The sequence below is a fragment of the Chiloscyllium plagiosum genome, chromosome 5 (genome assembly GCF_004010195.1).
Source record: "Chiloscyllium plagiosum isolate BGI_BamShark_2017 chromosome 5, ASM401019v2, whole genome shotgun sequence".
In the NCBI taxonomy this organism is placed as follows: Eukaryota; Metazoa; Chordata; class Chondrichthyes; order Orectolobiformes; family Hemiscylliidae; genus Chiloscyllium; species Chiloscyllium plagiosum.
Window position 1 is genome coordinate 107,366,500 of NC_057714.1, and position 14,496 is coordinate 107,380,995.

Below are 14,496 nucleotides of genomic sequence, written 5' to 3' on the forward strand. Positions count from 1 at the left end.
CCCTGGATGCTGCCTGACCTGCTGCGCTTTTCCAGCAACACATTTTCAGCTCCTAAATTCTCATCCAAATTATTATATAAATGACAAACAACAGTGGACCCAGCACCAGTCCCTGTGGAACACTGCTGGTCACAAGCCTCCAGTCCATAAAACAGCCCTCTACCATCACCCTCTGCCTCTTATCGTCAAACTAATTTTGTATCCAATGTTCCTTTACTTCTTCCTAGTTCATCATCATCATCATTATTATTGGCAGTTCCTTACAGATGAGGATGACTCTCTTCCACTCTCAGGCCGAGTCCATAGGTGACTGTACAGCCTGATGCGGTCCCCATGGACTCTGCCACACTTGGGTCAAAGGCGAGAAGCGGTGGGTGGGGTGTTGGTGTGGCAGTGCACTCCTTTAGCCCGGTTGCGCTTTTTCTTGATGGCAAGTCTCGAGGTGCTCGACACCATCCAGGATGCTCCTTTTCACTTTGTCCTGTTTTGGGCCGTGATTCCCAGGCGTCTGTAGGAATGCTGCACTTCGCCAGTGAGGCCTTGTGGGTGTCACTGAAGCTGTTCCTTTTGTCCTCCTGGGGCTTGCCTGCTGTTTTGGAGCTGGGAGTACAGTGCCTGCTTGGGAAGTTTCGTGTCAGTCATGTCGATTGCTGGAGATCAAAGGTGGTCAGTGCCTCAATACTGGGGATGTTGGCCTGGCTGAGGAAATTGGCCTTTGTGCGTCTATTTCCGAGCGGATTTGCAGGATCTTGTGCAGGCAGCTTTGCTGGTACAGTTCCAGCATCTTAAGATATCTGGTGCAGACAGTTCAGTTCTCAGAGACATATAGGAGGGTAGGAACCACCACAGCTCTACTCCATTAACTTGGTGGCTCTAGCTACTCATGAGGTTGAATAAGAGAATTTGAAATCTAGGGAGCCATTTAATCATGAGATGACTTTTCATCCGCAGGTTGTTCCTTCAGCAAGTCCACTTCTGTAATGTCATATGCCTAAGTCCCTGCTTCACCTCATTTGTAGAGGAGACCCTCATTCAAGCCTTTGTTAGCTCTAAAGTTGGCTGTTCCAATGTATTCCTGGCCTGCTTCCCACTTTGAACCCTCTGTAAATATGAGATCATCTAAAATTCTTAATTCTACCTCATATCAACTCTTTCAACTATCTCTCCTGTACTCATTGACCTACACTGATTCTTGATTTAGCAGCTCTTCGGTTTTAAAATTCTCATCTTTTTTTTCAAATTCCTCATAGGCCTTGCCACTCCTTAAACATTTTTCAGTTGTAGCAATGATATGAAATATGTATTCTCCTCCAAATCTGACCTCTTGCCCAGCCTTGATTTTGGTCAGTCTACATGTTACTACATTTAAAGTGCTACATAAATGCAAGCTGGTCTTGTTAAATTTTGCTTTTTTTCCCCTATCTCTTACTTATAGCAATAGTCCCCTTGACTTTTTATTCTTGTCAATTTCTCTATTATTTCAATGTAGAGGTAAATTAAAGATTTGTTATCCTTGCCATTTCAACATTACCTGAGTTTATCTTATTCATCCCTATTTGGCCCCATCTCTATCATACTTGAATTTTTAATTATGTGTCAATAGAACACTGGAATATTTAGTTTTCATATTGGATTTTTTCTATTTCATATTTTTCCTGCTATTGTCGTCTTTATAATCTATTTCCCAAGGCTGTTCTTTCCTTCATTGCAAAATGAACATCTTTAAAACTGTAATTTTTTTAAAAAAGGTTATGACTTAACTGGCTTTCTCTACCTCACACGCCACCATAGCAACCTTTCTGCACATGCAATTGCTTCTCCAAGTAAATTTGTTCGATTTTGAGGGGGCTGGTGGGGCTGCTGGGAGCTAGAGGAAATTTTTTTTCTTAAATTGTTAATGTCCACGATTGACGACACTCAATTCATTGTGCTATTTTGCGCTCTCTTGACTAATGAGTGTAATCTACCAGCGTTGTTTCACATGGGTGAAATACAGAACCTTCAGGAGGAACGACTCCGGATCCACCGGGTTTGTAAATCCAGACCAGATTCTACAACGAGCCTGTTGGCTAATGGTTGGTTTGAAGGTCTCCTCACTTGAGTTGCTGGCTGGTATCGCTCCACGGGGTCATCGTAGTTGTTCTTGCAGGGAAATCTTTGCTAAGCAAATAGGTCGAGTCCATACACAGACAAAAAAAACACACACCTCTCACAACCACCCTTTGAATTGAAGACAGTTGCTACATTTCTTGGCTGGGGTTGGGGGGGGAGAGAAGAGGAGGTTGCTTTCTTTTGTTTCTACTGGGTGTTTATGAGAGTGGGGCGGGGGGAGACACCAGGAGGAGGAGGAGGAGGAGGAGGATGTGGTGTTGACAAAACTCTTTGGGTTGAAGGTACTAATTGCTGCAGGACTGTGAGTGACAGAAGGTACAGGAGGAGGAGGACGGGGAAGAGGGGGAGTTGTTCTCTGGCTCTTTCCAAGATGGCCACCAATGATGGAGTAATGTAATAACTTTACATCGCGTTTGTTTGTTTTTTTAGTTTTTGGAAAGGCTCATTTGACTCCTGGAAGAGGAATTCGAGTGGGGAAATATACAAGGACCTTCGCAACCCCGTTTGATTTTGGAAGGGGGGGGGGGGGAAAGCAGCTGTGTATATAGTATGCCTGTATATTTCTCAGAGAAACCTTTGGATTAGGACTTCAACCGTGCGTTGGATTTCCCCCCCTCTCCCTATCTTTCCCTCCCCTCATAACTTGTGAGAGGATTTGGGAGGAGGATTCGCAGACACACCACCTCAAGAAAATCTCTTGATTTACATTAGACAGACATTCTCTCACCTCTCTGCTGCTCTTTCTCTTCCTGTTTCCCCCTTCTCTTCATTTCCTCTTTTTTTTTGAAATTTCTTCTTGTGTCTGTCGCGAAGTTTCTTTTTTTAGAGGGGGTGACGGAAACTAACGTCGAAAAGAAAAGAAGCCTCGAAGTATTTTTCTCCCCCCTTCTCCACCCCTATTTAGTGGAGGATTTTTCTTTTTTTAAAAAAGGGAAAGGAATAAAAGTGTCTTTCGAGAGCGACAGGGAAGAGGAAACAACAACAAAAGGCTCGACGCTTGAGGCGGCTTTTCTTTTTCAATATATTATATAATTTTTTTGGGACGTGGCAAGAGAAGAAGGTTTTCTTTTAAGGGAAGAGAAGCGGGGCAAAGAAAAAAAAACAAAATCCATCGAAGACTCTGGATAAATTTCTTGTGGCAGTCGATTTCTGAGCTGAGGAAGACAAACTTATTTACTGTTTTTAAAATATACACCAGCCGAGGCCACGACAGCAACAAAAAAAAAATAGCTTCTCGACAGGGGAAATCCAAGTTCGTCTGATTATAATTTACACCCTTTTTTTTTAAAGAAAAAATTCTCAACGAATTTAAAAAAGCAACCGTTTACCCCGATGACAGTTGAGGTCATGAGCACAAAAACTCCGCTGTTCTAGGATTTAAAAGGTGAGTTTCTCCTTTTTTTAATTTTAGAAGTTTCAGTTTTTTTTTGTGTGTGTTGTAATATAAATGTACACATTAAATTGACGAGGTGGTTGCGTGGCTCCAGCTCCTTTCAGGCCATTGGGGAGAGGAGGAGGAGGGGGGTCGGGCGCCATTGTGTAACTTGCTCAGTCATGGTTTGCAAAAGGAGGACGGATCAGTTTTGGATATAAACATACGCTTTCTATATCTTTATCTTTTAAAGACCAACTTAAAAATTAGCTTGCAACAACTTAAATGCATCGCTCTTGTGTTGATGCGTGCCACTTTTTCTTGCAGTTTTGTTTTTAAACACCATTTTGTTGACGAGAACAGGGTAGTTAAGGGGGGGGGGGGGTGGAGCTGATGGGGGAAGGGAACGGTAGGGGAAAAAAAATACACTTTTTTTTCCGACCAGTCCCGAGACAAAGCCTGAAAGCTGCTCTCGGGAAACTGTCAAACTCAATTTTTTTTCGAGCTACAACTTTTTATCCTCAACTGAGTGAGGTGTGGGGTTATTGATCTTGCTGTAGGTTTGCTAGATGGGATTCTGATGAATGGGAAAGCAGTCAGATATTGAATATGTCTAAACTCGCAGTAAAACTGCCAAGTCGAGGTTGAACCTCCTAGTCACGGGTTTCCTTGTTTGTTTTTATATGACAGTATTTCCAATCCAACTTTTTTTTCCTCTTTAAAACTGTTAACTGCCATTACTTTTCGACACAATAAGTTCGGTAGTGAAATGCACATACCAGTTACACAGGTTTCTTTTTGAGGGCTGTATTTGTTTTGCAAATTTGTTTTGACAATTAAGAACTTGAAAAAGCACGTTTTTTGTCCACTGATATTGATGGCGTCAGCAAATTTCCCGAAGGTAGCTTTTTTTCTTTCCCCTTTCTACTAACTTGAATTAAACAGGCTTTCAGCAAATTGTTGTATGTCAAAATGGTAGGACTTAATTTTCCAGCTGAAGAGATCAAAATTATCCTAAAGTGCATATTGTTGTTAAATATGACTAACAGATCTTTTGCTCTGGTTAAATTGCCAATGCTTCAAAAGTAGATGAAATAAAACTTGAATGATGTGGCAAAGACTGATGTCACCTTTTGAATTGTACTACCTTTGTATGCTATTTAATATTATAATTTGTTTAAATTATGAAAGGCCTTACTGACCAGGCACACTACTGCAACTAGCCTTTACACTGTCCTATATTATGTTAGAATATAGATTTGTAGTAATTTTGAAATCTTTTCATTCAACATTTTTAGTTGTACATTATACAATGTGTTTAATATACATTAAAAATTTGATAATTTACGAGTGCAATAATAACAACATGGTACATTAACCAAATAAGCACAAAACTGTTGTTTTCCGATGTTGAAACTAAAGTAAATCATCAATTTTGTACTCTGTATGAGTTGTATGCTATGGTTTAATGACTATCACAAGACTAAAACAGTGACATTTGTTCAAGTAAGTAAATACTGTACATACAATATTGTCTGACCAATAGGGAAAGAGACTTTTTTTAACTGAACAGCTGTAATGCATAAGATTGTGCTTCTGGAATAGGAAATGTTCTGTGGTACATAGGTTATGTTTTGTGACGAGAGAGAGAGATACTGGCATGCAGATTCCATAATCTGACATAACCTTCACTCTATGAACAGGAAAGCAACCCTATTTTAATGCATTCAGAAAAACGTGAGGTGCAGTACCAGGTGTAGCTGATATTCGGGTGCTAACCTGGTGAAGCTACATCATGGGACAATGTAGAAATTAAATAGCAGCATACCATAGAGTTAAATGATCCTGTCACAATTAGATCAGATTAAAGCTGTGTAGTAGATATCAAGTTGATGCTGGTGGGCCCGTAATGCAAGGAGAATGATCCCAATTAGTGATGATGGTGCTAAGCAATTGAATGCAGAAGACCGGTTTGAAGTGTTTGCAGCCATTTTCAGCCAGTAGTGAATGACTTCCTCAGGAAAGCAAGTCGGTCAGTTTGTTTCATTCCATGCGATGTCAATAAATGACTGAAGGCCCTCGATACAGCCTGGATCCTGACAACATTCTGCTGTGTTGTTGAATATATCTATTCCAAAATTAGCTAAATCTTTAAACAGGACTGTGTATCAGTACTTTTACAATAATAGCAAAAGCCTGACAAAGTTGAAAATTGAGGAGAAAGTGAGGTCTGCAGATGCTGGAGATCAAAGTTGAAACTTTATTGCTGGAACAGCACAGCAGGTCAGGCAGCATCCAGGGAACAGGAGATTCGACGTTTCGGGCACAGGCCCTTCTTCGGGAATCATTCCTGAAGAAGGGCCCGTGCCCGAAACGTCGAATCTCCTGTTCCCTGGATGCTGCCTGACCTGCTGTGCTGTTCCAGCAATAAAGTTTCAAAGTTGAAAATTGCCCAGGTGTGACCTGTGCGCAGAAAGTAGGATTAGTCCATTCTGGCCATTTGGCAGCCTATCAGTCTACTCTCAATTGTCAGTAAAGTGGTAAAATGATATGTTGACATTGGCATTCACTTACCACTAATTTGCTCACTGGTGTTGAATTTGCGTTCATCTTGGACTCTTTAGCTTAATATTTCATTACACCCTTGGTCCAAACATAAACTGGGGTGAGGACGCTTATAGTTGAGGTAAGGTCAAGGCAACATTTGACCAAGTGATCTCAAGGAGATCTAGCATAATGTTGTTGAAGCCTTTTGGGATGGGGTGTAGGAATGGCTGTCTACTGCTGGAATTATAACTAACAAGATGGTTGTAGTTGGAGATCAATCATCTTAGCGACAGGACACTGTTCAAGGCTTAAATATCTTCAGTTGCTGCATCAATTATCTGTCTAACTTTGCAAGGTTAGTAGTGGGATGTTTACTGCTGATTTGTAGTGTTCAATAGTATTCGCAGTTCCTCAGGTAGTTTAAGCAATTCGAATGTAGTAAGACTTGGACAGGATTTACCTTTGGTTTACAAGAGGTAAGTGCTGCAGATGCTGAAGATTAGAGTCCAGATTAGAGTGGTGCTGGAAAAACACAGCAGGTCAGGCAACATCCGAGGAGCAGGAAAATTGACATTTTGGGCAATAGCCCTTCATCGGGAATCGGGTGGAGAGGCTCCCAGCCTCATCCATGATGAAGGGCCTTTGCCCGAAACGTTGATTTTTCTGCTTCTCGGATGCTGCCTGACCTGCTGTGCTTTTCCAGCACCACTCTAATCATGGACTACTTCCAACACAGTCATAGAGATGTACAGCATGGAAACAGACCCTTCGGTCTAACCCGTCCATGCCGACCAAATAACCCACCCCAATCTAGTCCAACCTGCCAGCACCTGGCCCATATCCCTCCAAACCCTTCCTATTCATATACCCATCCAAATGCCTCTTAAATGTGCAATTGTACCAGCCTCCACCACTTCCTCTGGCAGCTCATTCCATACACTTACCACAAGAGAATCGACCTCCTGGATTGACTAGGTCACATGGACAATTTGCATTATCGATTCCTATTTATAATCGAGGTACAACTAAAAGTAATGGCAACAACAATAGTGTGGTATTGAGGGGATACTGCACAATTATTGATGTCAATATCCTACCTGTCTGCTCAGCTATATACAAAAATGTCTTGTCTTGACTTTTTATTGTAGAAGAGCAGGGAAGTTATCCGTGTCATGACTGCTATATATCCCTTAAATTAATAGGACAAAACAAATCTGATAATCTTATCCCTTTACTATTTGTGGGAGTTTGCTTTACGTATATTGGCTCCCATGTTTCCTACATATTCCAAGGAGCATTTTGTTAACTTTTGAAACGTTTTATGGTGGAAAGTATGACAAAAATGCACATCCATCTTGTATGGTATGGAGCCATAGTCTGCAAAGGATCATAGGCATCCTCTTTCTTTAGAGGGAGACAATTTCATAGAAGTTGAGGGTGACCACTCGTCAAGCATGAGGCACAGTGAGGAAGCAAGCCTTCATGAATTTCCACAGCCAGTGGAAGGATTGAACCTGCATTGTTGCCTTTATTCTATCCCACAGTCTAGACGTTTTAGTAATTGAGCTAACTGCAGCTGTCATTACTTCATTGGCTTTGGTTTCTTAATGCAGTTTGTTTTAAAACTATTGGAGTTTTCTGAGATAAAATGACTTTTTTTGTCTGCTTGTTTTGTTACTCATTGTTTTGGGTCACCAAATGACTTCAATCAAGATTATAATTTTCAGCTTAAAACATCATGTGACTGAAGAATGTAAAAACACCATTGACTTGGTTTTCATGGATATTTTCACAATGTGAGGCAATGGTTCGATGCATTTTTTGAATTCATTCATCTCATTTCAATTAATCAAATATGTTAACATATCACTTCTGCAGTTAATGCTGTAGCAAGTTCAGCTCAGTAATCATGACCAGTTTGGTTAATGTAAGTTTTCTTGAAGGCTTTGAGAGAAAAAATGTGCATAGTTGAAATAAACCTGTAAAATAGCATCCAGAATTCATGTTGGTATACTTGAGAAAGCTAGCACAAAACGCTTTCTACTTGCCCCTTTCTGCATGGAATTTTTGTTTTCTGACTACTGAGAGTTTGCTTTTTATTTCTTATATAGACTTTTTCTAGTTTGCTTTTCTAGATACTAAATTAGTGACAAAAGCTGCCAATATAATCTATTTTTTTATTGTGACATAAGTGTATAAGTGGTTCTACTTCTATGTCAAACAAGTTGCTAAAGTCTTTAACAAAGCAAAACAACATTGGCAAACTAAAGTTAAACTATGTAAAATATTAAGATTTGACATATTGGTTGGAGGCAGAAAGCTAGGAGTGAATTGCAGAGCTGAGTCCATGGGCAGGAGGAATGCAATGATCTGAGGTTTGTGAGATTGAAGGAAGTTATAGAGATAGATGTGTGGCTGTGAAGAAGTTTAAAATACAAGGATCCGAATTAAGTTGCTGGTTCTTCAGGTCAGTGTCTTTTATAGAATTTTATCTTCTGAAGTGGGGCTAGTGCTGTTTCCATCAGCCTATGAACTGAAACTGATAAGTGGGAAAGGGTACCGTGTAGCTAAGAATTTGAGCCGTTACAACTGTCTTCTCTGAATTTGAGTAACTGTGCATTCACATTAAGCTACCAGATATGTTGATGAACAAGGTGGTCATAATGAAGCAAAAGAGATCTCAAATAATTACTAGTATGATTGGACAGGAGTGTGCTGAGACATTTTCCCTTTACTAACTGTGAGAGAACCTAGTCTAAATCTTCACTTCAATATCCACACACTTCAAAAGCAGAATAATTCCTGATGCAACTAATTATGGACATGACAGCAGTGATACTGAGAAGAACTGGTTTGGCCAGATGGTTCCTAACTGAAATACTTTTTATATCAGGGTAAAAACATGACATTAATGGATCTATCAGTCGTGTTTTGTTGAAGCTAATTTTTAAGTCATTGGCTAGTTATTATATAAAAATCCTTATTTCTTTATTTGTACTATGATGAACTCTATCAGATCTTGTTTTTTTCTTTTTGCAGTGCCACAGGAATCTACTGCATATGATTTTTTTACTGAAGCACCTTCCTATACTGTATACTCTAAATTCATGGGATTCCTGGTCATAAAGCAACAAGCCATTCGCTAAATCATGCAGGTGCAGATGTTCAGAAATTACAATTGAGTATTGCAGATATGTGGAGAAAGTGAGGTCTGCAGATGCTGGAGACCAGGGCTGGAAATGTGTTGCTGGAAAAGCGCAGCAGGCCAGGCAGCATCCAGGGAACAGGAGAATCGACGTTTTGGCCATAAGCCCTTCTTCAGGAATCCTGATTCCTGAAGAAGGGCTTATGCCCGAAACGTCGATTCTCCTGTTCCCTGGATGCTGCCTGGCCTGCTGCGCTTTTCCAGCAACACATATTGCAGATATGTGCGTACTTGGTGTTGTATAGAATCGTAGAAAACTTACTGTACAAAATGAAAGTATTCAACTTCTAACATCTACTGGCTGGGGGAAGGTGTGGCATTGTTGGTCAAGGGCAGTATTGCACTTGCAGAAAAGATGTTAGGGGACTCGTCAACTGAGGTAGTATGGGCTGAGGTTAGAAACAGGAAAGGAGAGGTCACCCTGTTGGGAGTTTTTTTACAGACCTCCGAATAGTTCCAGAGATATAGAGGAAAGGATAGCAAAGATGATTCTTGATAGGAGTAGTTGTCAAGGAGAGAGACAGGGTAGATGTCGTGGGGGACTTCAACTTTCCAAATATTGACTGAGATCACTATAGTACGAGTACTATAGATGGGTCAGTTTTTGTCCAGTGTGTGCAGGAGGGCTTCCTGACACAGTATGTAGACAGGCCAACAAGGGGTGAAGCCACATTAGATTTGGTACTGTGTAATGAGCCTAGCCAGGTGTTAGACTTGGAAGTAGGTGAGCACTTTTGGTGATAGCGATCACAATTTTGTTATGTTCCCTTTAGTGATAGAAAGGGATAGGTGTAAACCACTGGGCAAGAGGTACAGCTGGGGAAAAGGCAATTATGGGACGATTAGGCAAGATTTAGGAAGCATAGGATGGGGAAAGAAACTGCAGGGGATAGGCACATTAGAAATATGGAGCTTATTCAAGGAAAAGCTTCTGAGTGTCCTAGATAAATATGTACCTGTCAGGCAGGGAGGAAGCTCTGGAGCACGGGAGCCGTGGTTTACAAAGGAAGTGGAATCTCTGGTCAAGAGGAAGAAGAAGGCTTATGTTAGGATGAGATGTGAAGGCTCAGTTAGGGTGCTTGAGGATTACAAGGTAGCCAGGAAAGACCTAAAGAGAGAGCTCAGAAGAGCCAGGAGGAGACATGAGAAGTTGTTGGCGGATAGGATCAGGGTAAACCCTAAGGCTTTCTATAGGTATTTAAGGAATAAAAGAACGACAAGAGTAAGATTGGGGCCAATCAAGGATAGTAGTGGGAAGTTGTGTGTGGAGTCAGAGGAGATAGGGGAAGCACTAAATATTTTTCAACAGTATTCACTCTAGAAAACGACAATGTTGTCAAGGAGAATACTGAGATACAGGCTACTAGACTAGATGGGATTGAGATTCACAAGGAAGAGGTATTAGAAATCCTGCAGAGTGTGAAAATAGAGAAGTCCCCTGGGCTGGATGGGATTTATCCTAGGATCCTCTGGGTAGCCAGGGAGGAGATTGCCGAGCCTCTGACATTGATCTTTAAATCATCGTTGTCTACAGGAATAGTGCCAGAAGACTGGAGGATAGCAAATGTGGTTCCCTTGTTCAAGAAGGGGAGTAGAGACAACCTTGGTAATTATAAAGTTAAAAATCACACAACACCAGGTTATAGTCCAACAGGTTTAATTGGAAGCACACTAGCTTTCGGAGCGACGCTCCTTCATCAGGTGATTGTGGAGGGCTCGATCGTAACACAGAATTTATAGCAAAAATTTGCAGTGTGATGTAACTGAAATTATACATTGAAGCATTGATTGCCTGTTAACCTTTCATCTGTTAGAATTATAGACCTGTGAGCCTTACTTCAGTTGGTAAAGTGTTGGAAAAGGTTATAAGAGATAGGATTTATAATCCTCTAGAAAAGAATAATTTGATTAGGGATAGTCAGCACGGTTTTGTGAAGGGTAGGTCCTGCCTCAAAACCTTATTGAGTTCTTTTGAGAAGGTGACCAAGCAGGTAGATGAGAGTAAACTGGTTGATGTGGTGTATATGGATTTCAGCAAGGTGTTCGATAAGGTTCCCCACAGTTGGCTATTGTACAAAATGCGGAGGAATAGGATTGTGGGTGATATAGCAGTTTGGATCAGTAATTGGCTTGCTGAAAGAAGATAGAGGCTGATGGTTGATGGGAAATGTTCATCCTGGAGTCCAGTTACTAGTGATCTACCGCAAGGGTCAGTGTTGGGTCCACTGCTGTTTGTCATTTTTATAAACGACCTGGATGAGGGTGGAGAAGGGTGGGTTAGTAAATTTGCAGATGACACTAAGGTCAGTGGAGTTGTGGATAGTGCCGAAGGATGTTGTAGGTTACAGAGAGACCTAAGCTGCGGAGCTGGGTTGAGAATTGGCAAATGGAGTTTAATGCGGACAAGTGTGAGGTGATTCACTTTGGTTGGAGTAACCGGAATGCAAAGTACCGGGCTAATGGTAAGATTCTTGGTAGTGTAGATGAGCAGAGAGATCTCTGTGTCCAGGTACACAGATCCTTGAAAGTTGCCATCCAGATTGACAAGGTTGTTAAGGAGGCATACAGTGTCTTGGCCTTTATTAATAGGGGGATTGAATTCCAGAACCATGAGATTATGCTACAGCTGTACAAAACTCTGGTGCGGCCACAGTTGGAGTATTGTGTACAGTTCTGGTCACCACATTTTTAGAAGAATGTGGAAGCTTTGGAAAGGGTGCAGAGGAGATTTACTAGGATGTTGCCTGATATGGAGGGAAGGTCTTAGGAGGAAAGGCTGAGGGAATTGAGGCTGTTTTCGTTGGAGAGAAGAAGGTTGAGAGGTGACTTAATAGAGACATATAAGATAATCAGAGGGTTAGATAGGGTGGACAGGGAGAGCCTTTTTTCAAGTATGGTGACGGCGAGCACGCGGGGCATAGCTTTAAATTGAGGGGTGATAGATAGTGGACAGATGTCGGAAGTAGTTTCTTTACTCAGTAGTAAGGGTATGGAATGCTTTGCCTGCGACGGTAGTAGATTTGCTAACTTTAAGTGCATTTAAGTCGTCATTGGACAAACATATGGACGTACATGGAATAGTGTAAGTTAGATGGGCTTCAGATTGGTATGACAGGTCAGCGCAACATCGAGGGCCGAAGGGCCTGTACTGTGCTGTAATGTTCTATGTTCTAGTAGTACTTGGTAACCTTTTCCATTACAGCACTGCTAACGTAGGTTTATTTCAAATAAGTTGAGGGTTTCTACCTCCACCACCAAACTGGGCAGCAAATTCTGGACACTCACCCCTGTCTGGATGTCGGAGATCTATAAGCACAGAAAATGACTGTTCAGCCAGTTGAGTCTGCACCATTAAAAGTCAACACCTGATTGTGTAATCCTATTTTTCAGCATTTGGCCCATAGCCTTATTCCTTTGCATTACAAGTGCACACCTAAATATTTGTGTTATGAGGGCTTCTGTCAGTGGTAGTCTTACAGACAGTGAGTTCCAAATTCCTGTTATACGCTAGTGGAAAAAGTTTCCTCTCAACTCATCTAAACCTTTTACAAATCAAATTAAATCTGTGCCTTCTGATAGTTAATCTCTTTAGATGAAACAGGTCTTATGTGTCTATCCTATCCAAATTATTCTTTATTTTGTACATCTCAATTAAGTCACCCTTCTTCTTCTGTTCGAAGGATACACAAAGTTGTTTTCCTATCTTTCAGCATACAAGCAGTTTTCAAGTCCTGGCAATATTCTTATAAAACTCCTCTACTTTCTCAAGCAATTGTATCTTTGTAATGTCATGAACCAGAACTGTACGCAAACCTCCAATTGTGGCCGAACCAGTGTCTTGTATAGTTCCAGTATTAAATCATTGCTGTCGTATTTGATACCTTGGCCAATGAAGGGAAGCATCCAATGTGCTACCTTGACTACCATATCTACCTGTAAAGCTGCCTTCAAGAACTTGTGGACACGTGCTCAAAGGCCTCTTGCAGCTTCTGTCTCTCTCAATACCCTCATGTTTATTGTGTATTCCCTAAATTTGTTTGACTTTCCAAAATACATAACCTCCCATTTGTCAGGGTTAAATTTCATTTGCCACTCACTCAGCAATCCATTGATAACTTTCTGCAGTCAAGAGTCGTCCTCTTCGTTGTCAAATATCTGCCTTTCTTTCTGTTTGTCAGCACAAATTTCCCAATCGAGCCTCCCACACTAAAGTCTAATCTGTTGATATACAGCACATTCGAATTAAGGGTCCCAAATCTGAGCCACATGGAACACCACTAGAAACTGCTTTCCATTCGCACAAACACCTGTCGATCATTGTCCATTATTCCCTGTCACTGACTCAATTTTTGATCCAACCCATCCCATTCCCTTATATTCCATAGACTTTAAGCTTTCTTGTCAGACTGCCGTGTGGGTTTTTCTCACATGCCTTGCTAAAATCCATGTAGATAACATCTACTGCACCAACCTCTTGTACATTCCTCAAAAAATTAAATTAAATTAGGAAGACTTAATTTTCCCTTAACAAAACCATGCTGATTATCCCTGAATAATCCATTCATTTCCAAGTAACAAATCATGGGTACTGCTGGCATTGTGCAGCATCGGTGAGCATCCCTTCTTCTGACCTTCGATGGTGGGAGGTGGCTGGGAAGGTTGGGCCTGGGAGACAGCCTTGAGGAACTCCTATAGAGCAGGCAAATGGGACTGGATTAATTTAGGACATCTGGTCAACATGGATAAGCTGAACTGAAGGGTCTGTTTCCGTCCTGTACATCTATATGACTCTTAAATAATTCCATTTCTGGTATTTGGCCCAACACAATGGTCAAACCAACTGACTTATAATCCAGGCCACATAATGGTCACCTGTAACGTGCTGTTATTGGCTTGGTATTAGCAGACTGGTATGGGAAGACTTCATCAAGTTGGTTATTTTTCTTGGAGTTTTTTTCCTGAAATGGAAGGGGTAAAAAAAGCATGTATAGATTTAAAGGATGAGTTGTAAAGCAGTAGTTTGTTTTTGAGGTGAAAAATATGTTGATCATTTGCTTGCACATTGGCCTGGGTTGTGAAGTGATCTGTGTGGTTGGCTGCTTGAGGGTGCTCCCACGAGGAGGTTGAGCAATTCATCAACTTCACCAACACATTCCACCCTGACCTTAAATTTACCTGGACCATCTCTGACACCTCCCTCCCCTTCCTGGACCTCTCCATCTCCATCAGTGACGACCGACTTGACACTGACATTTTCTAC

At 41.2% G+C, this 14,496-nt stretch overlaps 1 protein-coding gene across 1 annotated transcript in view; it reads left to right on the forward strand.

Annotated features, from left to right (window-relative positions):
• Window positions 1–2,471: 2,471 nt before the first annotated feature.
• Window positions 2,472–14,496, forward strand: part of kmt2ca (lysine (K)-specific methyltransferase 2Ca) — a 502,252-nt gene continuing 490,227 nt past the window's right edge. Inside the window, exon 1 of the mRNA XM_043691052.1 lies at window positions 2,472–3,496. The gene's annotated coding sequence lies outside the window, so the exon portion shown is untranslated. The remainder of the gene's footprint in view (window positions 3,497–14,496) is intronic.